Below are 12304 nucleotides of genomic sequence, written 5' to 3'. Positions count from 1 at the left end.
ATTCAGATTTACTATTTTTTGAAAGAAAGTACTTGTCCAACTGTACTTAGTGTGGAAGGGGCTGTATAATGTTTGAATTATAGGCAGAACTGGAAATCACTTCCAAGATTTTATAGGGGTTTGGTGGGAAGAGGGCAGATGGAATTAGTTTTGATTTCTGTCTGTAGCTGCAGACTGCATCTCATATCTTAATAAATAGATATCTGCCTTTAATAATATGAAAAAATCAGTTTTTCATATGCAGTAATGAGACTGTCTTTGTTAAATTGCCAGCCTTTTTCAGTGCCGAGAAGGAATTCAGCCCTTGCAAGCACAAGGAGGCTGCAGTTCCACAATTGGTTGGCCTTGTGGTGAAGCTCATTTGCAGCTTGAAGTTACCACCGCTGCTCCACGGGAAATCGGATCTGAGACTTGATCTGGGTTAAACAGAATAGACAAAAAGAAATGGCTATTTTTAACATGGATCAGCTCACTGAGCTTCCTAAGCTCACAGGAGTTGCATGGCCTCCTAAGTAGGTGAGGAGAGCATAGTTACACTGTGGCATGAAGGTGGGAATGAAAAGCTAGCATGGGACAGCAGTTTGGGACTTTCCAGACTTCGGTGCTGGCATCAGTAGGCCTTGAAACTGTGACTGCAGCAGGAGACAGATGTGAGTGACTGAAGGCAGGATGTAAGAAATGTTGTATGAGTTTTTGTAAAGATCCCACGACCCTGAGTTTATGAAATTCTAGTCAGCTTTATATTTTATGCCTGTCAATCCTGTAAATCTTAATGACTTTTAGAATGATATCGTTTAGTAGTCCTCTTAGTACTTAACTGCTGATGACCACACCTTGTCCTGGTATTGATAAATTCAGTGATGATGTAGTAGATACATGAAAATTAGAGAAAGTATTTGAGAGAGATGAAGAGAAGCTGATCCACCCATGGCTTGTGGATATATTGGACTAGCACCATCTTCTGAATGTTTAGTACATTGCAACTTCATGTCTTCAATAATGCACTAAAGAACACTTAAAATAATATTCATTCAACTTAGAATTTCAGAAATGGCATTACTATAATATCTTTTATTACATGCTCTTGACATTATGGAATTGTTAAATTCAACCAAAACAACAGATATCTATTTGGATTAGTAGAAAAAGAGTGTTTTTGTTTTTCACCTTTTTTTAACCTCTGTCCTACAACTTACCTTTAATAATAGAAGGAGGAAATTTATTTTTGAAAAAAGCTATTGAACCCAGCACTTTGTCCCTAGTAGCTCAGCTAAATCAATCTGAGCACTTTTTTTCTTACTTGCAGTAATCCTGATAAAAATAGTTTCATGTTGAATCAGAGAAGAGTTTCTTTTTTTTTTTTCTGCCAGCAAGTCTTGTTTTAAAGTGCTGGGGCAGTCATTGAAGTTCACTACAGGAAACTTTGGAAACTACTATCAAACCCAGTAATGTCTAATCTAAAGAGAAATGTGGTTTTTGAAATTAGGCACATAGAAATTACTTTGTCCATAGGAGTGCATATGAACATTTAAAAATATATTGCAGCCATTGCCGTGTTAAAAATACTATTAAAAGATTATGAATCAAATATTTCTGTGTTTCTTGTATGTTGCTCTATAAAGAGTAGTCTCACACTGGTAAGCAAAAATCTTCATTCTAAGTGGTATAACTTTTTCTTTGTTGGTATTACTAAAATGTTGGGAATTAGAAAATGATGTCTCACTTTAGACTTGATTTTTCTATGTGTATGCTTAATTACTGTGTTTATGAAGCATGCTGGATCCAAAAAATGAAATACCATACATATTACTTACAGAAAATCTTAAGAATGTGAGAAGAAATGCTGCAATTAGAGTTTCAGAGATACAAAAGAATTATTGCATGTTTTCATGCTCTACTATATTTCAGTTATGGTTCTTCATTAACAGAACTTCTGTTTCTCAGAGATGGTCACACTAATGCTATTGCATAATATAAATATAAATTATATAATTTATAATTTCATGAAACATATCCTTGTCTAATGCCAGGGTTTTAGTGTGCCTGTTGGGACTGGAATTAAACTACATGGTATTGGACATTGGGGATTATGGTTTGTGTGAACACAGCTTATTTTTCTTTGCTTTCTCAGCATCATTCAATAAACATTTTCAACTGTGTTCCTGTCCTGTGCTGGTCACTGTACCTGCCCTGTGATTTTTATAATTGAACTAATATAGCAAGAAAAATTCAGGTGGGGTGTGTTCTCCTGCCCTAGGCTTTTCCTCATTTCTCCTTGTCTCTAGGAAATAGCTACTCCTAAAGAGTTTGAGTCTAGATTAACATATTGAGTCTAGTCTAGACACATATTGAGTCTAGATTAACACCTTTAACTTAATAACTTAAATTTGTCATTGGCACAACGATTAGGAAGCCTGAATACAAGTGTGAAAGAAGATGAATGATGATTTACTACACAAAGCAGTAAATTGATGATGCAGTGAAATTTCCTGTGATTAAATTTATCTTTTCATATGTGTTTCATTTCCCCTTTGTAAAAACAAGAATGGTATTTGCCTAATTTACTGGGAAACAAATTAGTCAGCAAATGATCTATTACTAACTGTAAAAGGTTTTTAAATTGGCACTAGGGCCGTATAAGAATCTGAGAGACTGGATAAAAAGCAACAGTGAACAAATTGTCTTCTCACCAGGAGGAGCTTGTAATCTTAGGATATGTTTCTGTGTGGAAAGTAAAAACTAATTAACCAAAGGTGTGAAGTTAGAGAACATTAAAGTCTTGTGAGATGATATTTTTGAGAGAGTAGCATTAGTTTGCTGAAGCCAGGCTGTTCATTCTCCGTACCAGAAGGCACAAAAAGTGTTTCATGTTCTTTCATTCACAGCCCCACTTGATTTGTTAAATTTACCCTAAGGATGTGTTTGTTTAGGTCTGTTCACTGCAGCAAACAGAGATATGTCATAAAATCATCTGTACCATGTCTAAACTCCTTGAGCCTTGTTTAATTTGTTCTGAGTTCGCTGTCTGCTGGCTTGGTAGATCTTCAGTGTACTGAGCTACTTTAGTTGCAGGGTGGGGAGAAGACAGTCAGCAATGCCTCACATCCTCCTTTCTTGCCTTCTGTGGCTTTACAATACCCTTTCAAAAAGAAAAAATAAAAAGTAGAGTAGTTCCAGTTATGCTTTAATTGTAAAATAATATTTAAGATGGCTCAAATTTTTATTTAATAATATAATCTTTTCTGAATACTTGTTTCCAAAAATGTCAGCATTAGGGGTAGGGATAAGTGGTACAGGTACCTAACAGAAGAGATCAGATTCCAGCTGTCAGTGTAGCTGTAGACTGTTCAGTCAAATGAGAAATGGTTGCAAAAATTTCTGCCAAGAATGTATTAAAAATGAAAATAGGAAATGTCTAGCTGGGAAAAAAAAAAATTATTCTTATTTTCTCTTTAACTGTCTCTTCAAGCTGTGTAAGCCAGTCATCTATCATCCTAATTATGAAAAGGAGCTTGGGTGTATTGTTTTTTATTTCCTTCATTAGAAATTTTACTTTTATTGGAAAAGATGCCTGCTGTTTGTATTTGCAAAGGTTAACATCATCTTAAAAATGACCTGCCATCTACCAGACGTTAAACATGCTTGTTATTAGGCAAGAATCCTGTCACACTGTGTCCTCTTTAGTTAGCTGCACTTTGTGTGATGAGATGAAGGCATTTACTTCTGGCTGCTCATCTTGTTTTCTGTTGAAACCCATTTTAAATCTTGCAAGTGTTAACCTCATTAGCCTAAGATGCTCAAGAACCACTGTGCTTTAAAGCTTTAGCAGAAGTGCTGTAATTGTTTGTTGTTTAACAGTATTTGAAAGTCTCATTTAATATGGGATATTTTTAGTAAAAAGAAGTTAATGTAATAACTGCAGCTACTTTCATAAATGCCAATCAGAGAACTTGTCATGGTAAACACATTCTTTTTTACTATTTCCCGTGTTAGAACAAACTGTCAGCCTCATCAATTTGATTTTAATGTGTGAAATATTCCAAGAAGCTCAGATTTTGTGTTTTTGATTGACATTTTTTTTTGGACAAGAAAGATGCTTCCACATAAGCTTTGTACAAATAAGTGTAGGCGTATATGAGAGGTGTGCATAAAACCAGCAAACCTCATTCACAGGCATTGTATCTTTCTGTTTTTAACCAGAGACCTAGAAATCGTTCACCTTTCCGTTCCCATATTAGACATACATTTTCATGTTTTGTATCGGTAGGAATTTGTCTGAAGGCACTCAGATCATGGATTTGTCATTTAGAAAGCTGTATTTTTCTTGTAATTGAGAAGCAGATTTGCTGATAGTTCTAATTTTTTTAGAGGAGGAAGTGTTACAGTATTTTGTGTAAATTACAAGAGTTTTTAAGCTATCATTTTTTTTTGCTTTCTGAAAGCAGTGATTTCCTGTTTTAACTGGATATGTTAAGTATAGTTTTTTAAGTATTAAAGTGCAGCACCAGCTATTATTCTGCCTTAGTAAGTCTTCTAATACAACATTTGATTTGTTACTCTGTCCTCATAGGAAAGCATCAGCAATAGAGTGTACATGACAGTGAGAAAGTAAACACATGCTTGCAATCAAATTAATGTATTTCATCTGTCTTCAATTAATAACAATCTGTCATGCTATCTATCTGAGAAGTGGCATAAACAGTTTATTTTGTGTTTGGAATAACTTCCTGGAGGTAGTTAATGTGACATGTAGTTTGTCTGACATGAGTATAACCAGATCAACACTCTAGATGTTTTCTTGATAACCTAAAAAAATTACTGAGAAAATCTGTACTGGAACTATATTTATATTTTGTTTTGAGCTTCCTTAAATCAGAGTAGGGGCATAGTTTTCAGGCCTTCCATGAAAGAGTTTTCTTTTCTTGGCAGTAATGCAACTTTAGTGTGAGAAAAAGATTGAAAGTATTAACAGAAAATTAACTACAAAAAGCTGCAGTTTGCACTCTGACATTTGAGATGGAATATTTGAGACTGTATGCTGTAGCAGTTTAGAAGTACCAAATCAAAATTGATTTTCAAAGCTAGCTGATACATCAAGTCTGGTAGTGCTGCAGACCTGGTACAGTTCATTGGCAAATTAAATTATTGATATTTCTTTATAAATCTGGTTATAGTGGATGAAAGTAATTAGATATGAGATGATTTTTTTATTTACACAGAAAGAACCTTCGTGTCTAAATAGAAAATGAAAGTGCAGTTTCTTGAAGTTGCTAATGAAATACTCTTTAAAATTTAACACATAATGACACAGCTTCATGTTTTAGTAGGAAAGCAGTAGCTTGCTGGTAAGCCGTGCAATAAAAAACTAGGGGGGGGAGTTTTTTGTTTCCTTTTTTTTTTAATTTCACTTTTTTCTTTGGATTGATGGTAGAATTAAGATTAAAACCAGGTAATATTACTTATGGCAGAAGAGGCTTGAAAGGAGGTTCCTTCTGGCCAGAGCAATAGGCCATGCTTAGCTATTCTCTGTTGACATGCTATGAGACACAGGTCTGCTAAACTGGAAAATAAGTCATGTTGCCTAGAATGTTGTTTTCAGTATTCAGCTTGATTTCTGGTTTATTTTTCAGAATAGTGGATATTTGGCACCTCTTGGAGAAATCCCTCTTTTATTTCCCTTTTTCATTCACGTTTGATTACGCATGGAGGAAGCAGAACTGTCACATTCTGGAATTAAACTGACTGTACTTGTCAAGCAGCACGCACTGCATGAGGACAGTGCTGTATAACAGTGTTGTTGTCCTCAGTCTGCTAGGTTTTCAGGTGCTTTGTTCTTAAGAAATCAGTCAGAAATTATACCAAAAAATAGGACGAAAAAGACGTTGTATACAGACCCCTTTTTTATGACCCTGGAGCATTTTCAGAAGAGAAAATGTGTACATAATTTTAAGCACATGTAAATCAAATTAATAAATTATTAAAGCATTTTACTTGTCATGTCTGTGTGGGCTAATCGTGATAGCTCATTATTTAAACATTATGTAATTGTATACCTTGTGTGCACAGCTGCAAATACTTTGCAGAAAGATTTATATTTCATTTTTCATAGCATACTATAAAAGAATATATTTTTTGTGGTACCATAGATTAATAAAAATGTTTACTCATAAGTTTGAAACTTTAAAACTACTCTTAGTTATATTGAAATATGAAATAGCTATTATATATAAGATAACTAAAAAGACAGAGTTGTAACTTATTGTTACTTATTTATGTGTTACTACCAGTTTTAATGGAAAATACTATCAATTAAAGAAAAAAGTTCATCTTAGAGAACTTCCCCTTTGCAACAGAAACCCTTGCAGTTTTTACAATTCAAGGTCAGAAAGCAAAAGATTGTCAGATTTGGGTGGAGAGGCATCCCTTTTCTGAAACTCTAAATTGTCTCTCATGTTTCTTTCCATGCATATGGTTTAGAAAGTGGATAGGGTAGTTATCACTGGTATAATCATTGAAAACAGCTTACAGTTTACAAGTGTAATCTCATGATCCAGGGGAAGTGCCAGCAAACTATTAAACACTCAGACTTGCTTCACATGCATTATACTCAGTTGTCCATGCTGTCCTCAGCAAGTACTGTCACTAGTTTCTCAGCTACTTGGAAGTACCTGTACAAGTTAGATTTTGGTATTTCTTCCAGAATAATACCTGAAAGGAAGATTCATGCAAAATGGATGTTTTCCTACTTCAAAAACCTTTGTAATTTTACATGGAGCTCTTCTCTGGTGATGTTATGAAAGACGTGAGTGGCAGTCCTGGGGGAAAGAGAATAAATAAAATGTGTAGCAGCCTTTACATCCTGCACAAGTGATGCTCTGTTGTCTTTTTAGAGTATGTGCAGTTATTTGCTTATATGGTTTTGAAAGATTATAAAGCTGGAACATTCATCATTTTTCTGACTGATGATATGTATTTTAAAGTACTTCCTGGCTTTGTCTTTGTACCAGTCGTATTGGGTAAATTGTTACATGTATTTTATTATTGCTTTAATTTTAAGACAGTACCGTTCTGGGATTTGATATCACACTTCACTCCTCGCAGCAAACTCTGGTGAGTAATTATATTGGTCCTAGCTCCTGGATTTTAGCGAAGCCGTTGAGTTAAAGTAGTGTTTAAGCTGCTACACCAGATATGGTGTAGTGGAATGGAAATGGCAGTCTGTGCATGGTGGTGCTGTGTGGCTCATTGCAGGCCATTTTTTAACTTACGGTATGACACAAACATCTAAATAGTGGAAGAGAAGCAATTTTGACATTAATTTATTTACCATTAGTGGTTTCAAAGTCAAAGGCAGCAGAACTATTCAATCAAGATAGAATTGCTGTTGGATGGCTGAGTGTGAGTAGATTATAAAGCACTCATTTGTGTTTTATCTAGTACTTTTTAAGGTTTTTCTGTTCCCTTGCCACAGCCCAATAAACTAAAATTTCAGTGACTTACTCTTAATTTCTCAAGTGAATTTATATAGACTTTTGACTTTGAAGTATAATTTATGCTGTCTTGAGTGTTTCCTCAGAATTTTTTAATCATAGGATAGATATCTTGCATTGCAATATTTTAAAGAATGGTTTCCTTTTCCATTTTGACCTAGCACTATCCATGAGATTTTCATTGCAAGTAACTGATGTATAACAGCAATTTGAAGGATAGTTATTGAAAATTTTTGTAGATCACCTGAAGATGTAACCTAATCAAATCTCTCTGGTTGTAACTTAAAATTACTATTTTGTCCTTATCCTCTTTGAATTGTCCCTTACTCTCCACAGAGATGGCCACAGGAGTGTTTACATCTTTTCCCTTACCTAAATTCCCTTTTTTTTTTTTTTTTTTTCTGTGATGGTTTTGGCTGGGATAGAATTGGTTTTCTTCCAAGAAGTCTTCAGGAATGCCTTAGAGGGGAGTATCCTTGGGATTTCTGTGGGAGTTCAATACTTTTCTCCTAGATTCTGTTTTCTCTTTTCACCTCACTAGATCTCTGTTTAATCTCACCTATAAATCAAAATGGAACTCCCTGGAATTCATGAGAAGCAAGCATTTTAGTAAGTCTTACCTACTTTTGCTACAGCAGATGTTGATCTATGCTTGCTCAGTCTTTAAGGGGAGATTTTCACTTGGTTCTGTTTGCTTTGCTGCGAGCTGTGTCTGAATTCCCAGAGTTTCTAACCTGTTTTTGTTGTTCTGGTATCTTTATGGGTATGTACAGATGTGTATCGGCCTGTTATGGAACTGCAGTTTATCTTGCTAGTGTAATTTAAATGATTCTTCATACTAGAAAAGCTTAAAGATGAATGTTTAGTCTTATTTTAGATAATCAACAAGATGGGCTCTTCAGAGGATAAGCAAGGCAACAGAGAGAAATTCTGAAGAATATCTGGCAGCCATGTATCTTTTGTAATTGAGGCTTTTAGTGTGTATGTCAGTATGAGCAAAACTGCAGCAGCTTGTATCATGGATGCCTTTTCTTTAAAGGGGACCTTGAATATACTTTGGAGGCTGATGAACTCCCTTTTTCTGTACTCATCATTCCAGTCAGGGGAATAATACTATGATCCCTAGCCTCCCTTTCTTTCCCCCATTGCTTGTGATGTCCTTGTGCTTCTCCTGATACAAGTTTTCATGTAGTTTATTTAAATATTCCATTTAATGCAAATATATTAATTGGTTCCATTCTAGCCAGGGAATTAGGAATATACTCCTTTGACATTTTAACTGTTGCTTTGGTAATTTATACTTTTAACTGCCCTTTCTGCCTGTTGATCTCATTTTTAAGACTTTTAGAATTTTTGAAATGATAGAACAAAGAAATACCCTCACTACATTCTCCAAAGTTTACACATCTTGCTAAGGCTTGCCTTAGCTTTTCATGATCAGAAAACATACTTTAATGCTGATAGGAGAGTTTGTATTCAGGCCCTCAACCAAAAATGCTGGCTTGTAACATTTGTGTGCTGTAGAGAGTCACTGTTTGCAAATTGTTAAATCTCTTTTTACTTTTCAAACTTGTGTCTTGTGTCCTTTTGTCTCCCTTATACATCCTATTGTGAATCTCTAGCCGTCAGTCTATGTTCTCATTGGTAAAAATGAAAGTATTAATTTTTTGCCCTGCTCCTACCCTCTTTCTCATTCCGTAAAGATGAGGAGGATGGCTGTACCATCTGGCACGTAAACTTCACTTTGGGCCTTTCTCTAAATGTTTGTGTTTGATGTGTGGCCAAATCTTGCAGATTCTTTCTTTGAGACCTTTGTTAGATATGGCCTAGCATAGCCATTACCAGAGTTAAAATGTTCCCATTTTGTATCTAAATTTCAATAATTCCTTTTTCTTGGCCATTGCTATGTTATCTAGCCATTTAGAATATTCTGCAAGATCATTTTCCTGGTTTATAAAATCAAACCATATTTATGTATCTTACTCGCTTTCTTTCTATCTAAAACTTACTTATCTTCGCTGTTAAGCTTTTCATGGCTTAAGTGCATTCTTGTATCATTCTTCATCCCAAGATACCTATTCCTGCTGTTAATTGGCTCATCATATGAGCCCACATTGGCCAGCTGTTAGTTTTCTTTCTATAAAGTCCCTACATTCCTTACAAACATATTTTTTAGAAAACCATTTTTCTCCTCCAAAGCTCTCCTTAAAGTCTTTTTGCTGTGATGTCTAAATAAAAGCTGGACAAGACTTATCTCCCGGTGTGCTGAGAATTCTGCCTGTTGAGCTGACCAATGTCAGATGTTAAAGAGAAAGGACTGGAGGGTAACTGTTCACTGTCTTTAGCTGATCTTCAGTAACTCTATAATAATGCCTTGGCCGGTGGGCAATGCAAAGGAATTGGACTTAGGATCATTGCCCTTCACTGATTTCAAACTGCAGTTTTGGGTAGTTAAATATTTATTAACACTTGAAACTCTTCATGTACTAAAAATGTGCCCTTTTCACCAAGAGCTAACGCAACTTGAATCACCTGGTATTTTCTGTGGGCACTGAATCCACACATGGACAGTCACCTGGCAGTTCCATGGCATGGCAGTGCCTGCACAGTTCAGAGCAGACAGAAATTTAGGAGGCAGAAAGTGAAATACTTTTGACTAGGGAGAAGGACTGAGAAGTACACAAAGTTTGAAAATGGAATTACACCTTGATTTTTCACTTACACTCTGTTTGTTTCTATGATCTTGTGTGCTTTAAATTCTCTACGTAGTAGACTATATACTCCACTGACCATAAAGTATTATTGATGCTTCTTCATAGAAAATAAGAGGTATTTGAGGATATGATTTCCCATATGCCTGTGGCAATTTCTTCCTGGAAATTCATCAGTCTTTTTGTCTGTTGTTTTCTTTGTACACTCTCTGTTCTTTCCTTCCTGGGAAAGAGTTTGAGAGAGATTGTGACTAGTGAACTTGTTTTTATGTATTTATGTAAGCATGTTGTGGTATTTTAAAGGAATATAGTGTGAATGCTGTTTATCTATCTATTTATTTAGTTGTGTTGTAATTGTACATAGGTTTTTGGAGTTCAGATATAATCAGAGAAATACAATGAGTGAAATCTGGAGGTGGGGTTAAAGTTCCTTTAAAAGTTCATGAAATGAAAATAAAGAAAATAGGTTTTTATTTTTCCCAAAAGAGTAATCTCACTGTTGTTTTTTCCGAGCTGCACTTAAAACTAATATGTGAAGCATAAAAATAATAGCTAATAATGAAATGTTTTAGGCAGTATGCTGTATTTTATTCTCAAGGACATTTCAAAAAAGTCTATCTTTTATCTTGGTAGTTATTTTTCAGAGAAAAAAATTAAATGCATGAGTTTTTAACAAAATTGTTGTTGACTTTGGGCTTTATTTTAGTAAATGTATTTGTTCTTCCCTTTTATTTATGAAACTTTATTACATAGTGGACATTTAGAATTATGGAAAAACTGTACTAGAAACATTAGTGTTAATAGCTTAGTATTTTCGTCCTTCACAAATTAATGCCTGCGGTAACTGGATGATTTTAGGCCTGTTCTTACAAACAAGGCCTTAGTGATGTGCAAGGAACAGTAATACGTGTCAAAAACTCCACATTAACCAAGGTAAGCAAGAATAAATGGGGTGTAGGAATCCCCTGTTAGGCTAAAAATCTCCAAGAGAAAATCTCCAGAGCCTAAAAATTAAAGACCTCCAATATAATTTAAAAATAAAGCCTTTTATGTAGTAGGAGAGCATTTTTTCAGCTGATAATCAAATAACACTATTATACAGGCTTACTAGATTTGCAAATTTACAAGTTTTTACTAGTCAGTTGGGTCCCTTCCTCAGGAAATCAGTTGAAGTTTTTTTTCCTGTATTAACTCAAAGAGCCTGCTTGTCCTTAAATCCTTCTGAATATATTTGCCTTATAATTTGACTACATTGAGTCAACACCCTTATAGGAACCGTAATGCAATAAAAAAAAGAGAAACTGTTCAATATAGTTTCCAATTACCTTAGGATCAGATTGGAGAAACTGGAATGTACACAATAAAACCTGCACAAGACTTGAATTCTGTGAGATTTTGGAAGCAGCCAGTGCTTTTCAGCATAAAATACCATTTGAAAGCTTTACTCTGCTTCCAATGGTTGTAAAGTGATAAAAATGAAAATATGTTTGCGTCTTGAAATGTGCATTTTACTTTTTAAAAGTTTTTGAACCACATCTTTGTGTAATTGAAAATCTCATATGTAAGCAACTAAGCATCATTGCTTTTACTCAGTCATTTTTTTATTATAGTGAATGTTTTTGCTGTGCCATGTTCTGCAATAAAATTCTTTATAACTTATTTACATTTTTACTTTGGAAGAATATGTCAATTCAGATGTGCTTGGTGAATTTATTTGGTGAAAGTCTTCAGGTTACCCTGGAATCCCCAATATGCATCTGGCTTGCAGACAGAATATGGAATATTAGTTCTGTCTTGTTTTAATATGTAGCTAGCAGTAGAGTTATTACAAAGTATTTGAGTGTATCCAGAAATAAATTTGTATTTTGAGGTATGAATTTGTTGCATTCAGCCATAAAATTTTAATTGTGGATTTATTTTAGTTTTGCAAATAAAATTACTCTGATGTAATTAATTGCTTTTATTTTAGCAAATGATTATAGAGAAAGAGAAACTTGGATTTGCATACACCTGTAAAGGAAAGTATTACATCTGATGTGTTTCCAATGATTAATTTCTAAGGTGGGTAAATAAATGGGCTCCAGTGTAATAATTTTTGATTTC

The 12304-nt window shown here is 34.6% G+C and overlaps 1 protein-coding gene across 2 annotated transcripts in view; it reads left to right on the top strand.

Moving 5' to 3' along the window:
- Positions 1–12304, top strand: part of RAB28 (RAB28, member RAS oncogene family) — a 63165-nt gene that overhangs the window by 41053 nt on the left and 9808 nt on the right. The gene's annotated exons all lie outside the window — the stretch shown is intronic.

Source organism: Pseudopodoces humilis, chromosome 6, assembly GCF_049639895.1.
Source record: "Pseudopodoces humilis isolate 2021_Gansu_Grassland_sample_001 chromosome 6, ASM4963989v1, whole genome shotgun sequence".
Taxonomy (NCBI): domain Eukaryota; kingdom Metazoa; phylum Chordata; class Aves; order Passeriformes; family Paridae; genus Pseudopodoces; species Pseudopodoces humilis.
The sequence above is the reverse complement of the archived record's forward strand: the minus strand, read 5'-3'. Positions and strand labels throughout refer to the sequence as shown.